Source organism: Theobroma cacao, chromosome 3 (assembly GCF_053813885.1).
Source record: "Theobroma cacao isolate CCN51 chromosome 3, ASM5381388v1, whole genome shotgun sequence".
NCBI lineage: Eukaryota > Viridiplantae > Streptophyta > Magnoliopsida > Malvales > Malvaceae > Theobroma > Theobroma cacao.
The window spans coordinates 20,950,117-20,967,407 of NC_142641.1; positions in this window are offsets into that span (position 1 = coordinate 20,950,117).

The window sequence follows — 17,291 nt, forward strand, 5'->3', positions numbered from 1 at the left end:
TCCACGTTTCCCGAGGCAAACAATCAATTACAATCTGTTTTAAACAAAAAATGTAAAAACAATTCAAAATAAATTCAATAATGGGATTATAAAGGCATTTAAATCGAGTAATAAGGCTTCTGTAGGCATGAGTGACTATAAATGATCTTTTCTTGGCAATGGATGGCTTTCGTTCCATGTTTCCCGAGATAAACAATCTATTACAACCTGCTTTAATCAAAAAATGTAAAAAAAATTCAAAATAAATTCAATAATGGGATTATAAAAGCATTTAAACCGAGTAATAAGGCTTTTCTAGGCATGAGTGACTATAAATGGTCTTTCTTGACAATGGATGGCTTTCGTTCCATGTTTCCCGAGATAAACAATCTATTACAATCTGTTTTAATCAAAAAATGTAAAAACAATTCAAAATAAATTCAATAATGGGATTATAAAGGCATTTAAATCGAGTAATAAGGCTTTTCTAGGCATGAGTGACTATAAATGAACTTTTCTTGACAATGGATGGCTTTTGCTCCACGTTTCCCGAGGCAAACAATCAATTACAATATGTTTTAATCAAAAAATGTAAAAACAATTCAAAATAAATTCAATAATGGGATTATAAAGGCATTTAAATCGAGTAATAAGGCTTTTCTAGGCATGAGTGACTATAAATGAACTTTTCTTGACAATGGATGGCTTTTGCTCCACGTTTCCCAAGGCAAACAATCAATTACAATATGTTTTAATCAAAAAATGTAAAAACAATTCAAAATAAATTCAATAATGGGATTATAAAGGCATTTAAACCGAGTAATAAGGCTTTTCTAGGCATGAGTGACTATAAATGATGTTTTCTTGACAATGGATGGCTTTCGTTCCATGTTTCCCGAGATAAACAATCTATTATAATCTGTTTTAATCAAAAAATGTAAAAAAAAATTCAAAATAAATTCAATAATGGGATTATAAAAGCATTTAAACCGAGTAATAAGGCTTTTCTAGGCATGAGTGACTATAAATGAACTTTTCTTGACAATGGATGGCTTTCGCTCTATGTTTCCCGAGGCAAACAATCAATTACAATATGTTTTAATCAAAAAATGTAAAAACAATTCAAAATAAATTCAATAATGGGATTATAAAGGCATTTAAATCGAGTAATAAGGCTTTTCTAGGCATGAGTGACTATAAATGAACTTTTCTTGACAATGGATGGCTTTTGCTCCACGTTTCCCGAGCCAAACAATCAATTACAATATGTTTTAATCAAAAAATGTAAAAACAATTCAAAATAAATTCAATAATGGGATTATAAAGGCATTTAAATCGAGTAATAAGGCTTTTCCAGGCATGAGTGACTATAAATGAACTTTTCTTGACAATGGATGGCTTTTGCTCCACGTTTCCCGAGGCAAACAATCAATTACAATCTGTTTTAAACAAAAAATGTAAAAACAATTCAAAATAAATTCAATAATGGGATTATAAAGGCATTTAAATCGAGTAATAAGGCTTCTGTAGGCATGAGTGACTATAAATGATCTTTTCTTGGCAATGGATGGCTTTCGTTCCATGTTTCCCGAGATAAACAATCTATTACAACCTGCTTTAATCAAAAAATGTAAAAAAAATTCAAAATAAATTCAATAATGGGATTATAAAAGCATTTAAACCGAGTAATAAGGCTTTTCTAGGCATGAGTGACTATAAATGGTCTTTCTTGACAATGGATGGCTTTCGTTCCATGTGTCCCGAGATAAACAATCTATTACAATCTGTTTTAATCAAAAACTGTAAAAAAAATCAAAATAAATTCAATAATGGGATTATAAAGGCATTTAAACCGAGTAATAAGGCTTCTCTAGGCATGAGTGACTATAAATGAACTTTTCTTGACAATGGATGGCTTTTGCTCCACGCTTCCCGAGGCAAACAATCAATTACAATATGTTTTAATCAAAAAATGTAAAAACAATTCAAAATAAATTCAATAATGGGATTATAAAGGCATTTAAACCGAGTAATAAGGCTTTTCTAGACATGAGTGACTATAAATGAACTTTTCTTGACAATGGATGGCTTTTGCTCCACGTTTCTCGAGGCAAACAATCAATTACAATCTGTTTTAATCAAAAAATGTAAAAATAATTCAAAATAAATTCAATAATGGGATTATAAGGGCATTTAAACCGAGTTATAAGGCTTTTCTAGGCATGAGTGACTATAAATGAACTTTTCTTGACAATGGATGGCTTTCGCTCTATGTTTCCCGAGGCAAACAATCAATTACAATATGTTTTAATCAAAAAATTTCAAAAAAGTTGAAAATAAATTCAATAATGGGATTATAAAGGCATTTAAACCGAGTAATAAGGCTTTTCTAGGCATGAGTGACTATAAATGATGTTTTCTTGACAATGGATGGCTTTCGTTCCATGTTTCCCGAGATAAACAATGTATTAGAATCTGTTTTAATAAAAAAATATAAAAATAATTCAAAATAAATTCGATAATGGGATTATAAGGGCATTTAAATCGAGTAATAAGGCTTTTCTAGGCATGAGTGACTATAAATGATCTTTTCTTGACAATGGAAGGCTTTCGTTCCATGTTTCTCGAGATAAACAATCTATTACAATCTGATTTAATGAAAAACTATAAAAAAAATCAAAATAAATTCAATAATGGGATTATAAAGGCATTTAAACCGAGTAATAAGGCTTCTCTAGGCATGAGTGACTGTAAATGAACTTTTCTTGACAATGGATGGCTTTTGCTCCTTATTTCCCGAGGTAAACAATCAATTACAATCTGTTTTAATCAAAAAATGTAAAAACAATTCAAAATAAATTAAATAATGGGATTATAAAGGCATTTAAACCGAGTAATAAGGCTTCTGTAGGCATGAGTGACTATAAATGAACTTTTCTTGACAATGGATGGCTTTTGCTCCACGTTTCCCGAGGCAAACAATCAATTAAAATATGTTTTAATCAAAAAATGTAAAAACAATTCAAAATAAATTCAATAATGGGATTATAAAGGCATTTAAATCGAGTAATAAGGCTTTTCTAGGCATGAGTGACTATAAATGATCTTTTCTTGACAATGGATGGCTTTCGTTCCATGTTTCCCAAGATAAACAATCTATTACAATCTGATTTAATGAAAAACTGTAAAAAAAAATCAAAATAAATTCAATAATGGGATTATAAAGGCATTTAAACCGAGTAATAAGGCTTCTCTAGGCATGAGTGACTATAAATGAACTTTTCTTGACAATGGATGGCTTTTGCTCCACGTTTCCCGAGCCAAACAATCAATTACAATATGTTTTAATCAAAAAATGTAAAAACAATTCAAAATAAATTCAATAATGGGATTATAAAGGCATTTAAATCGAGTAATAAGGCTTTTCTAGGCATGAGTGACTATAAATGAACTTTTCTTGACAATGGATGGCTTTTTGCTCCACGTTTCCCGAGGTAAACAATCAATTACAATCTGTTTTAATCAAAAAATGTAAAAATAATTCAAAATAAATTCAATAATGGGATTATAAGGGCATTTAAACCGAGTAATAAGGCTTTTCTAGGCATGAGTGACTATAAATGATCTTTTCTTGACAATGGATGGCTTTCGTTCCATGTTTCCCGAGATAAATAATCTATTACAACCTGTTTTAATCAAAAAATGTAAAAAAAATTCAAAATAAATTCAATAATGGGATTGTAAAGGCATTTAAACCGAGTAATAAGGCTTTTCTAGGCATGAGTGACTATAAATGAACTTTTCTTGACAATGGATGGCTTTTGCTCCACGTTTCCCGAGGCAAACAATCAATTACAATATGTTTTAATCAAAAAATGTAAAAACAATTCAAAATAAATTCAATAATGGGATTATAAAGGCATTTAAATCGAGTAATAAGGCTTTTCCAGGCATGAGTGACTATAAATGAACTTTTCTTGACAATGGATGGCTTTTGCTCCACGTTTCCCGAGGCAAACAATCAATTACAATCTGTTTTAAACAAAAAATGTAAAAACAATTCAAAATAAATTCAATAATGGGATTATAAAGGCATTTAAATCGAGTAATAAGGCTTCTGTAGGCATGAGTGACTATAAATGATCTTTTCTTGGCAATGGATGGCTTTCGTTCCATGTTTCCCGAGATAAACAATCTATTACAACCTGCTTTAATCAAAAAATGTAAAAAAAATTCAAAATAAATTCAATAATGGGATTATAAAAGCATTTAAACCGAGTAATAAGGCTTTTCTAGGCATGAGTGACTATAAATGGTCTTTCTTGACAATGGATGGCTTTCGTTCCATGTTTCCCGAGATAAACAATCTATTACAATCTGTTTTAATCAAAAAATGTAAAAACAATTCAAAATAAATTCAATAATGGGATTATAAAGGCATTTAAATCGAGTAATAAGGCTTTTCTAGGCATGAGTGACTATAAATGAACTTTTCTTGACAATGGATGGCTTTTGCTCCACGTTTCCCGAGGTAAACAATCAATTACAATATGTTTTAATCAAAAAATGTAAAAACAATTCAAAATAAATTCAATAATGGGATTATAAAGGCATTTAAATCGAGTAATAAGGCTTTTCTAGGCATGAGTGACTATAAATGAACTTTTCTTGACAATGGATGGCTTTTGCTCCACGTTTCCCAAGGCAAACAATCAATTACAATATGTTTTAATCAAAAAATGTAAAAACAATTCAAAATAAATTCAATAATGGGATTATAAAGGCATTTAAACCGAGTAATAAGGCTTTTCTAGGCATGAGTGACTATAAATGATGTTTTCTTGACAATGGATGGCTTTCGTTCCATGTTTCCCGAGATAAACAATCTATTATAATCTGTTTTAATCAAAAAATGTAAAAAAAAATTCAAAATAAATTCAATAATGGGATTATAAAAGCATTTAAACCGAGTAATAAGGCTTTTCTAGGCATGAGTGACTATAAATGAACTTTTCTTGACAATGGATGGCTTTCGCTCTATGTTTCCCGAGGCAAACAATCAATTACAATATGTTTTAATCAAAAAATGTAAAAACAATTCAAAATAAATTCAATAATGGGATTATAAAGGCATTTAAATCGAGTAATAAGGCTTTTCTAGGCATGAGTGACTATAAATGAACTTTTCTTGACAATGGATGGCTTTTGCTCCACGTTTCCCGAGCCAAACAATCAATTACAATATGTTTTAATCAAAAAATGTAAAAACAATTCAAAATAAATTCAATAATGGGATTATAAAGGCATTTAAATCGAGTAATAAGGCTTTTCCAGGCATGAGTGACTATAAATGAACTTTTCTTGACAATGGATGGCTTTTGCTCCACGTTTCCCGAGGCAAACAATCAATTACAATCTGTTTTAAACAAAAAATGTAAAAACAATTCAAAATAAATTCAATAATGGGATTATAAAGGCATTTAAATCGAGTAATAAGGCTTCTGTAGGCATGAGTGACTATAAATGATCTTTTCTTGGCAATGGATGGCTTTCGTTCCATGTTTCCCGAGATAAACAATCTATTACAACCTGCTTTAATCAAAAAATGTAAAAAAAATTCAAAATAAATTCAATAATGGGATTATAAAAGCATTTAAACCGAGTAATAAGGCTTTTCTAGGCATGAGTGACTATAAATGGTCTTTCTTGACAATGGATGGCTTTCGTTCCATGTGTCCCGAGATAAACAATCTATTACAATCTGTTTTAATCAAAAACTGTAAAAAAAATCAAAATAAATTCAATAATGGGATTATAAAGGCATTTAAACCGAGTAATAAGGCTTCTCTAGGCATGAGTGACTATAAATGAACTTTTCTTGACAATGGATGGCTTTTGCTCCACGCTTCCCGAGGCAAACAATCAATTACAATATGTTTTAATCAAAAAATGTAAAAACAATTCAAAATAAATTCAATAATGGGATTATAAAGGCATTTAAACCGAGTAATAAGGCTTTTCTAGGCATGAGTGACTATAAATGAACTTTTCTTGACAATGGATGGCTTTTGCTCCACGTTTCTCGAGGCAAACAATCAATTACAATCTGTTTTAATCAAAAAATGTAAAAATAATTCAAAATAAATTCAATAATGGGATTATAAGGGCATTTAAACCGAGTTATAAGGCTTTTCTAGGCATGAGTGACTATAAATGAACTTTTCTTGACAATGGATGGCTTTCGCTCTATGTTTCCCGAGGCAAACAATCAATTACAATATGTTTTAATCAAAAAATTTCAAAAAAGTTGAAAATAAATTCAATAATGGGATTATAAAGGCATTTAAACCGAGTAATAAGGCTTTTCTAGGCATGAGTGACTATAAATGAACTTTTCTTGACAATGGATGGCTTTCGCTCTATGTTTCCCGAGGCAAACAATCAATTACAATATGTTTTAATCAAAAAATTTCAAAAAAGTTGAAAATAAATTCAATAATGGGATTATAAAGGCATTTAAACCGAGTAATAAGGCTTTTCTAGGCATGAGTGACTATAAATGATGTTTTCTTGACAATGGATGGCTTTCGTTCCATGTTTCCCGAGATAAACAATGTATTAGAATCTGTTTTAATAAAAAAATATAAAAATAATTCAAAAAAAATTCGATAATGGGATTATAAGGGCATTTAAATCGAGTAATAAGGCTTTTCTAGGCATGAGTGACTATAAATGATCTTTTCTTGACAATGGAAGGCTTTCGTTCCATGTTTCTCGAGATAAACAATCTATTACAATCTGATTTAATGAAAAACTATAAAAAAAATCAAAATAAATTCAATAATGGGATTATAAAGGCATTTAAACCGAGTAATAAGGCTTCTCTAGGCATGAGTGACTGTAAATGAACTTTTCTTGACAATGGATGGCTTTTGCTCCTTATTTCCCGAGGTAAACAATCAATTACAATCTGTTTTAATCAAAAAATGTAAAAACAATTCAAAATAAATTAAATAATGGGATTATAAAGGCATTTAAACCGAGTAATAAGGCTTCTGTAGGCATGAGTGACTATAAATGAACTTTTCTTGACAATGGATGGCTTTTGCTCCACGTTTCCCGAGGCAAACAATCAATTAAAATATGTTTTAATCAAAAAATGTAAAAACAATTCAAAATAAATTCAATAATGGGATTATAAAGGCATTTAAATCGAGTAATAAGGCTTTTCTAGGCATGAGTGACTATAAATGATCTTTTCTTGACAATGGATGGCTTTCGTTCCATGTTTCCCAAGATAAACAATCTATTACAATCTGATTTAATGAAAAACTGTAAAAAAAAATCAAAATAAATTCAATAATGGGATTATAAAGGCATTTAAACCGAGTAATAAGGCTTCTCTAGGCATGAGTGACTATAAATGAACTTTTCTTGACAATGGATGGCTTTTGCTCCACGTTTCCCGAGCCAAACAATCAATTACAATATGTTTTAATCAAAAAATGTAAAAACAATTCAAAATAAATTCAATAATGGGATTATAAAGGCATTTAAATCGAGTAATAAGGCTTTTCTAGGCATGAGTGACTATAAATGAACTTTTCTTGACAATGGATGGCTTTTTGCTCCACGTTTCCCGAGGTAAACAATCAATTACAATCTGTTTTAATCAAAAAATGTAAAAATAATTCAAAATAAATTCAATAATGGGATTATAAGGGCATTTAAACCGAGTAATAAGGCTTTTCTAGGCATGAGTGACTATAAATGATCTTTTCTTGACAATGGATGGCTTTCGTTCCATGTTTCCCGAGATAAATAATCTATTACAACCTGTTTTAATCAAAAAATGTAAAAAAAATTCAAAATAAATTCAATAATGGGATTGTAAAGGCATTTAAACCGAGTAATAAGGCTTTTCTAGGCATGAGTGACTATAAATGAACTTTTCTTGACAATGGATGGCTTTTGCTCCACGTTTCCCGAGGCAAACAATCAATTACAATATGTTTTAATCAAAAAATGTAAAAACAATTCAAAATAAATTCAATAATGGGATTATAAAGGCATTTAAATCGAGTAATAAGGCTTTTCCAGGCATGAGTGACTATAAATGAACTTTTCTTGACAATGGATGGCTTTTGCTCCACGTTTCCCGAGGCAAACAATCAATTACAATCTGTTTTAAACAAAAAATGTAAAAACAATTCAAAATAAATTCAATAATGGGATTATAAAGGCATTTAAATCGAGTAATAAGGCTTCTGTAGGCATGAGTGACTATAAATGATCTTTTCTTGGCAATGGATGGCTTTCGTTCCATGTTTCCCGAGATAAACAATCTATTACAACCTGCTTTAATCAAAAAATGTAAAAAAAATTCAAAATAAATTCAATAATGGGATTATAAAAGCATTTAAACCGAGTAATAAGGCTTTTCTAGGCATGAGTGACTATAAATGGTCTTTCTTGACAATGGATGGCTTTCGTTCCATGTTTCCCGAGATAAACAATCTATTACAATCTGTTTTAATCAAAAAATGTAAAAACAATTCAAAATAAATTCAATAATGGGATTATAAAGGCATTTAAATCGAGTAATAAGGCTTTTCTAGGCATGAGTGACTATAAATGAACTTTTCTTGACAATGGATGGCTTTTGCTCCACGTTTCCCGAGGCAAACAATCAATTACAATATGTTTTAATCAAAAAATGTAAAAACAATTCAAAATAAATTCAATAATGGGATTATAAAGGCATTTAAATCGAGTAATAAGGCTTTTCTAGGCATGAGTGACTATAAATGAACTTTTCTTGACAATGGATGGCTTTTGCTCCACGTTTCCCAAGGCAAACAATCAATTACAATATGTTTTAATCAAAAAATGTAAAAACAATTCAAAATAAATTCAATAATGGGATTATAAAGGCATTTAAACCGAGTAATAAGGCTTTTCTAGGCATGAGTGACTATAAATGATGTTTTCTTGACAATGGATGGCTTTCGTTCCATGTTTCCCGAGATAAACAATCTATTATAATCTGTTTTAATCAAAAAATGTAAAAAAAAATTCAAAATAAATTCAATAATGGGATTATAAAAGCATTTAAACCGAGTAATAAGGCTTTTCTAGGCATGAGTGACTATAAATGAACTTTTCTTGACAATGGATGGCTTTCGCTCTATGTTTCCCGAGGCAAACAATCAATTACAATATGTTTTAATCAAAAAATGTAAAAACAATTCAAAATAAATTCAATAATGGGATTATAAAGGCATTTAAATCGAGTAATAAGGCTTTTCTAGGCATGAGTGACTATAAATGAACTTTTCTTGACAATGGATGGCTTTTGCTCCACGTTTCCCGAGCCAAACAATCAATTACAATATGTTTTAATCAAAAAATGTAAAAACAATTCAAAATAAATTCAATAATGGGATTATAAAGGCATTTAAATCGAGTAATAAGGCTTTTCCAGGCATGAGTGACTATAAATGAACTTTTCTTGACAATGGATGGCTTTTGCTCCACGTTTCCCGAGGCAAACAATCAATTACAATCTGTTTTAAACAAAAAATGTAAAAACAATTCAAAATAAATTCAATAATGGGATTATAAAGGCATTTAAATCGAGTAATAAGGCTTCTGTAGGCATGAGTGACTATAAATGATCTTTTCTTGGCAATGGATGGCTTTCGTTCCATGTTTCCCGAGATAAACAATCTATTACAACCTGCTTTAATCAAAAAATGTAAAAAAAATTCAAAATAAATTCAATAATGGGATTATAAAAGCATTTAAACCGAGTAATAAGGCTTTTCTAGGCATGAGTGACTATAAATGGTCTTTCTTGACAATGGATGGCTTTCGTTCCATGTGTCCCGAGATAAACAATCTATTACAATCTGTTTTAATCAAAAACTGTAAAAAAAATCAAAATAAATTCAATAATGGGATTATAAAGGCATTTAAACCGAGTAATAAGGCTTCTCTAGGCATGAGTGACTATAAATGAACTTTTCTTGACAATGGATGGCTTTTGCTCCACGCTTCCCGAGGCAAACAATCAATTACAATATGTTTTAATCAAAAAATGTAAAAACAATTCAAAATAAATTCAATAATGGGATTATAAAGGCATTTAAACCGAGTAATAAGGCTTTTCTAGACATGAGTGACTATAAATGAACTTTTCTTGACAATGGATGGCTTTTGCTCCACGTTTCTCGAGGCAAACAATCAATTACAATCTGTTTTAATCAAAAAATGTAAAAATAATTCAAAATAAATTCAATAATGGGATTATAAGGGCATTTAAACCGAGTTATAAGGCTTTTCTAGGCATGAGTGACTATAAATGAACTTTTCTTGACAATGGATGGCTTTCGCTCTATGTTTCCCGAGGCAAACAATCAATTACAATATGTTTTAATCAAAAAATTTCAAAAAAGTTGAAAATAAATTCAATAATGGGATTATAAAGGCATTTAAACCGAGTAATAAGGCTTTTCTAGGCATGAGTGACTATAAATGATGTTTTCTTGACAATGGATGGCTTTCGTTCCATGTTTCCCGAGATAAACAATGTATTAGAATCTGTTTTAATAAAAAAATATAAAAATAATTCAAAATAAATTCGATAATGGGATTATAAGGGCATTTAAATCGAGTAATAAGGCTTTTCTAGGCATGAGTGACTATAAATGATCTTTTCTTGACAATGGAAGGCTTTCGTTCCATGTTTCTCGAGATAAACAATCTATTACAATCTGATTTAATGAAAAACTATAAAAAAAATCAAAATAAATTCAATAATGGGATTATAAAGGCATTTAAACCGAGTAATAAGGCTTCTCTAGGCATGAGTGACTGTAAATGAACTTTTCTTGACAATGGATGGCTTTTGCTCCTTATTTCCCGAGGTAAACAATCAATTACAATCTGTTTTAATCAAAAAATGTAAAAACAATTCAAAATAAATTAAATAATGGGATTATAAAGGCATTTAAACCGAGTAATAAGGCTTCTGTAGGCATGAGTGACTATAAATGAACTTTTCTTGACAATGGATGGCTTTTGCTCCACGTTTCCCGAGGCAAACAATCAATTAAAATATGTTTTAATCAAAAAATGTAAAAACAATTCAAAATAAATTCAATAATGGGATTATAAAGGCATTTAAATCGAGTAATAAGGCTTTTCTAGGCATGAGTGACTATAAATGATCTTTTCTTGACAATGGATGGCTTTCGTTCCATGTTTCCCAAGATAAACAATCTATTACAATCTGATTTAATGAAAAACTGTAAAAAAAAATCAAAATAAATTCAATAATGGGATTATAAAGGCATTTAAACCGAGTAATAAGGCTTCTCTAGGCATGAGTGACTATAAATGAACTTTTCTTGACAATGGATGGCTTTTGCTCCACGTTTCCCGAGCCAAACAATCAATTACAATATGTTTTAATCAAAAAATGTAAAAACAATTCAAAATAAATTCAATAATGGGATTATAAAGGCATTTAAATCGAGTAATAAGGCTTTTCTAGGCATGAGTGACTATAAATGAACTTTTCTTGACAATGGATGGCTTTTTGCTCCACGTTTCCCGAGGTAAACAATCAATTACAATCTGTTTTAATCAAAAAATGTAAAAATAATTCAAAATAAATTCAATAATGGGATTATAAGGGCATTTAAACCGAGTAATAAGGCTTTTCTAGGCATGAGTGACTATAAATGATCTTTTCTTGACAATGGATGGCTTTCGTTCCATGTTTCCCGAGATAAATAATCTATTACAACCTGTTTTAATCAAAAAATGTAAAAAAAATTCAAAATAAATTCAATAATGGGATTGTAAAGGCATTTAAACCGAGTAATAAGGCTTTTCTAGGCATGAGTGACTATAAATGAACTTTTCTTGACAATGGATGGCTTTTGCTCCACGTTTCCCGAGGCAAACAATCAATTACAATATGTTTTAATCAAAAAATGTAAAAACAATTCAAAATAAATTCAATAATGGGATTATAAAGGCATTTAAATCGAGTAATAAGGCTTTTCCAGGCATGAGTGACTATAAATGAACTTTTCTTGACAATGGATGGCTTTTGCTCCACGTTTCCCGAGGCAAACAATCAATTACAATCTGTTTTAAACAAAAAATGTAAAAACAATTCAAAATAAATTCAATAATGGGATTATAAAGGCATTTAAATCGAGTAATAAGGCTTCTGTAGGCATGAGTGACTATAAATGATCTTTTCTTGGCAATGGATGGCTTTCGTTCCATGTTTCCCGAGATAAACAATCTATTACAACCTGCTTTAATCAAAAAATGTAAAAAAAATTCAAAATAAATTCAATAATGGGATTATAAAAGCATTTAAACCGAGTAATAAGGCTTTTCTAGGCATGAGTGACTATAAATGGTCTTTCTTGACAATGGATGGCTTTCGTTCCATGTTTCCCGAGATAAACAATCTATTACAATCTGTTTTAATCAAAAAATGTAAAAACAATTCAAAATAAATTCAATAATGGGATTATAAAGGCATTTAAATCGAGTAATAAGGCTTTTCTAGGCATGAGTGACTATAAATGAACTTTTCTTGACAATGGATGGCTTTTGCTCCACGTTTCCCGAGGTAAACAATCAATTACAATATGTTTTAATCAAAAAATGTAAAAACAATTCAAAATAAATTCAATAATGGGATTATAAAGGCATTTAAATCGAGTAATAAGGCTTTTCTAGGCATGAGTGACTATAAATGAACTTTTCTTGACAATGGATGGCTTTTGCTCCACGTTTCCCAAGGCAAACAATCAATTACAATATGTTTTAATCAAAAAATGTAAAAACAATTCAAAATAAATTCAATAATGGGATTATAAAGGCATTTAAACCGAGTAATAAGGCTTTTCTAGGCATGAGTGACTATAAATGATGTTTTCTTGACAATGGATGGCTTTCGTTCCATGTTTCCCGAGATAAACAATCTATTATAATCTGTTTTAATCAAAAAATGTAAAAAAAAATTCAAAATAAATTCAATAATGGGATTATAAAAGCATTTAAACCGAGTAATAAGGCTTTTCTAGGCATGAGTGACTATAAATGAACTTTTCTTGACAATGGATGGCTTTCGCTCTATGTTTCCCGAGGCAAACAATCAATTACAATATGTTTTAATCAAAAAATGTAAAAACAATTCAAAATAAATTAAATAATGGGATTATAAAGGCATTTAAACCGAGTAATAAGGCTTCTGTAGGCATGAGTGACTATAAATGAACTTTTCTTGACAATGGATGGCTTTTGCTCCACGTTTCCCGAGGCAAACAATCAATTAAAATATGTTTTAATCAAAAAATGTAAAAACAATTCAAAATAAATTCAATAATGGGATTATAAAGGCATTTAAATCGAGTAATAAGGCTTTTCTAGGCATGAGTGACTATAAATGATCTTTTCTTGGCAATGGATGGCTTTCGTTCCATGTTTCCCGAGATAAACAATCTATTACAACCTGCTTTAATCAAAAAATGTAAAAAAAATTCAAAATAAATTCAATAATGGGATTATAAAAGCATTTAAACCGAGTAATAAGGCTTTTCTAGGCATGAGTGACTATAAATGGTCTTTCTTGACAATGGATGGCTTTCGTTCCATGTGTCCCGAGATAAACAATCTATTACAATCTGTTTTAATCAAAAACTGTAAAAAAAATCAAAATAAATTCAATAATGGGATTATAAAGGCATTTAAACCGAGTAATAAGGCTTCTCTAGGCATGAGTGACTATAAATGAACTTTTCTTGACAATGGATGGCTTTTGCTCCACGCTTCCCGAGGCAAACAATCAATTACAATATGTTTTAATCAAAAAATGTAAAAACAATTCAAAATAAATTCAATAATGGGATTATAAAGGCATTTAAACCGAGTAATAAGGCTTTTCTAGACATGAGTGACTATAAATGAACTTTTCTTGACAATGGATGGCTTTTGCTCCACGTTTCTCGAGGCAAACAATCAATTACAATCTGTTTTAATCAAAAAATGTAAAAATAATTCAAAATAAATTCAATAATGGGATTATAAGGGCATTTAAACCGAGTTATAAGGCTTTTCTAGGCATGAGTGACTATAAATGAACTTTTCTTGACAATGGATGGCTTTCGCTCTATGTTTCCCGAGGCAAACAATCAATTACAATATGTTTTAATCAAAAAATTTCAAAAAAGTTGAAAATAAATTCAATAATGGGATTATAAAGGCATTTAAACCGAGTAATAAGGCTTTTCTAGGCATGAGTGACTATAAATGATGTTTTCTTGACAATGGATGGCTTTCGTTCCATGTTTCCCGAGATAAACAATGTATTAGAATCTGTTTTAATAAAAAAATATAAAAATAATTCAAAAAAAATTCGATAATGGGATTATAAGGGCATTTAAATCGAGTAATAAGGCTTTTCTAGGCATGAGTGACTATAAATGATCTTTTCTTGACAATGGAAGGCTTTCGTTCCATGTTTCTCGAGATAAACAATCTATTACAATCTGATTTAATGAAAAACTATAAAAAAAATCAAAATAAATTCAATAATGGGATTATAAAGGCATTTAAACCGAGTAATAAGGCTTCTCTAGGCATGAGTGACTGTAAATGAACTTTTCTTGACAATGGATGGCTTTTGCTCCTTATTTCCCGAGGTAAACAATCAATTACAATCTGTTTTAATCAAAAAATGTAAAAACAATTCAAAATAAATTAAATAATGGGATTATAAAGGCATTTAAACCGAGTAATAAGGCTTCTGTAGGCATGAGTGACTATAAATGAACTTTTCTTGACAATGGATGGCTTTTGCTCCACGTTTCCCGAGGCAAACAATCAATTAAAATATGTTTTAATCAAAAAATGTAAAAACAATTCAAAATAAATTCAATAATGGGATTATAAAGGCATTTAAATCGAGTAATAAGGCTTTTCTAGGCATGAGTGACTATAAATGATCTTTTCTTGACAATGGATGGCTTTCGTTCCATGTTTCCCAAGATAAACAATCTATTACAATCTGATTTAATGAAAAACTGTAAAAAAAAATCAAAATAAATTCAATAATGGGATTATAAAGGCATTTAAACCGAGTAATAAGGCTTCTCTAGGCATGAGTGACTATAAATGAACTTTTCTTGACAATGGATGGCTTTTGCTCCACGTTTCCCGAGCCAAACAATCAATTACAATATGTTTTAATCAAAAAATGTAAAAACAATTCAAAATAAATTCAATAATGGGATTATAAAGGCATTTAAATCGAGTAATAAGGCTTTTCTAGGCATGAGTGACTATAAATGAACTTTTCTTGACAATGGATGGCTTTTTGCTCCACGTTTCCCGAGGTAAACAATCAATTACAATCTGTTTTAATCAAAAAATGTAAAAATAATTCAAAATAAATTCAATAATGGGATTATAAGGGCATTTAAACCGAGTAATAAGGCTTTTCTAGGCATGAGTGACTATAAATGATCTTTTCTTGACAATGGATGGCTTTCGTTCCATGTTTCCCGAGATAAATAATCTATTACAACCTGTTTTAATCAAAAAATGTAAAAAAAATTCAAAATAAATTCAATAATGGGATTGTAAAGGCATTTAAACCGAGTAATAAGGCTTTTCTAGGCATGAGTGACTATAAATGAACTTTTCTTGACAATGGATGGCTTTTGCTCCACGTTTCCCGAGGCAAACAATCAATTACAATATGTTTTAATCAAAAAATGTAAAAACAATTCAAAATAAATTCAATAATGGGATTATAAAGGCATTTAAATCGAGTAATAAGGCTTTTCCAGGCATGAGTGACTATAAATGAACTTTTCTTGACAATGGATGGCTTTTGCTCCACGTTTCCCGAGGCAAACAATCAATTACAATCTGTTTTAAACAAAAAATGTAAAAACAATTCAAAATAATTTCAATAATGGGATTATAAAGGCATTTAAATCGAGTAATAAGGCTTCTGTAGGCATGAGTGACTATAAATGATCTTTTCTTGGCAATGGATGGCTTTCGTTCCATGTTTCCCGAGATAAACAATCTATTACAACCTGCTTTAATCAAAAAATGTAAAAACAATTCAAAATAAATTCAATAATGGGATTATAAAGGCATTTAAATCGAGTAATAAGGCTTTTCTAGGCATGAGTGACTATAAATGATCTTTTCTTGACAATGGATGGCTTTCGTTCCATGTTTCCCAAGATAAACAATCTATTACAATCTGATTTAATGAAAAACTGTAAAAAAAAATCAAAATAAATTCAATAATGGGATTATAAAGGCATTTAAACCGAGTAATAAGGCTTCTCTAGGCATGAGTAACTATAAATGAACTTTTCTTGACAATGGATGGCTTTTGCTCCACGTTTCCCGAGCCAAACAATCAATTACAATATGTTTTAATCAAAAAATGTAAAAACAATTCAAAATAAATTCAATAATGGGATTATAAAGGCATTTAAATCGAGTAATAAGGCTTTTCTAGGCATGAGTGACTATAAATGAACTTTTCTTGACAATGGATGGCTTTTTGCTCCACGTTTCCCGAGGTAAACAATCAATTACAATCTGTTTTAATCAAAAAATGTAAAAATAATTCAAAATAAATTCAATAATGGGATTATAAGGGCATTTAAACCGAGTAATAAGGCTTTTCTAGGCATGAGTGACTATAAATGAACTTTTCTTGACAATGGATGGCTTTTGCTCCACGTTTCCCGAGGCAAACAATCAATTACAATATGTTTTAATCAAAAAATGTAAAAACAATTCAAAATAAATTCAATAATGGGATTATAAAGGCATTTAAATCGAGTAATAAGGCTTTTCCAGGCATGAGTGACTATAAATGAACTTTTCTTGACAATGGATGGCTTTTGCTCCACGTTTCCCGAGGCAAACAATCAATTACAATCTGTTTTAAACAAAAAATGTAAAAACAATTCAAAATAAATTCAATAATGGGATTATAAAGGCATTTAAATCGAGTAATAAGGCTTTTCCAGGCATGAGTGACTATAAATGAACTTTTCTTGACAATGGATGGCTTTTGCTCCACGTTTCCCGAGGCAAACAATCAATTACAATCTGTTTTAAACAAAAAATGTAAAAACAATTCAAAATAAATTCAATAATGGGATTATAAAGGCATTTAAATCGAGTAATAAGGCTTCTGTAGGCATGAGTGACTATAAATGATCTTTTCTTGGCAATGGATGGCTTTC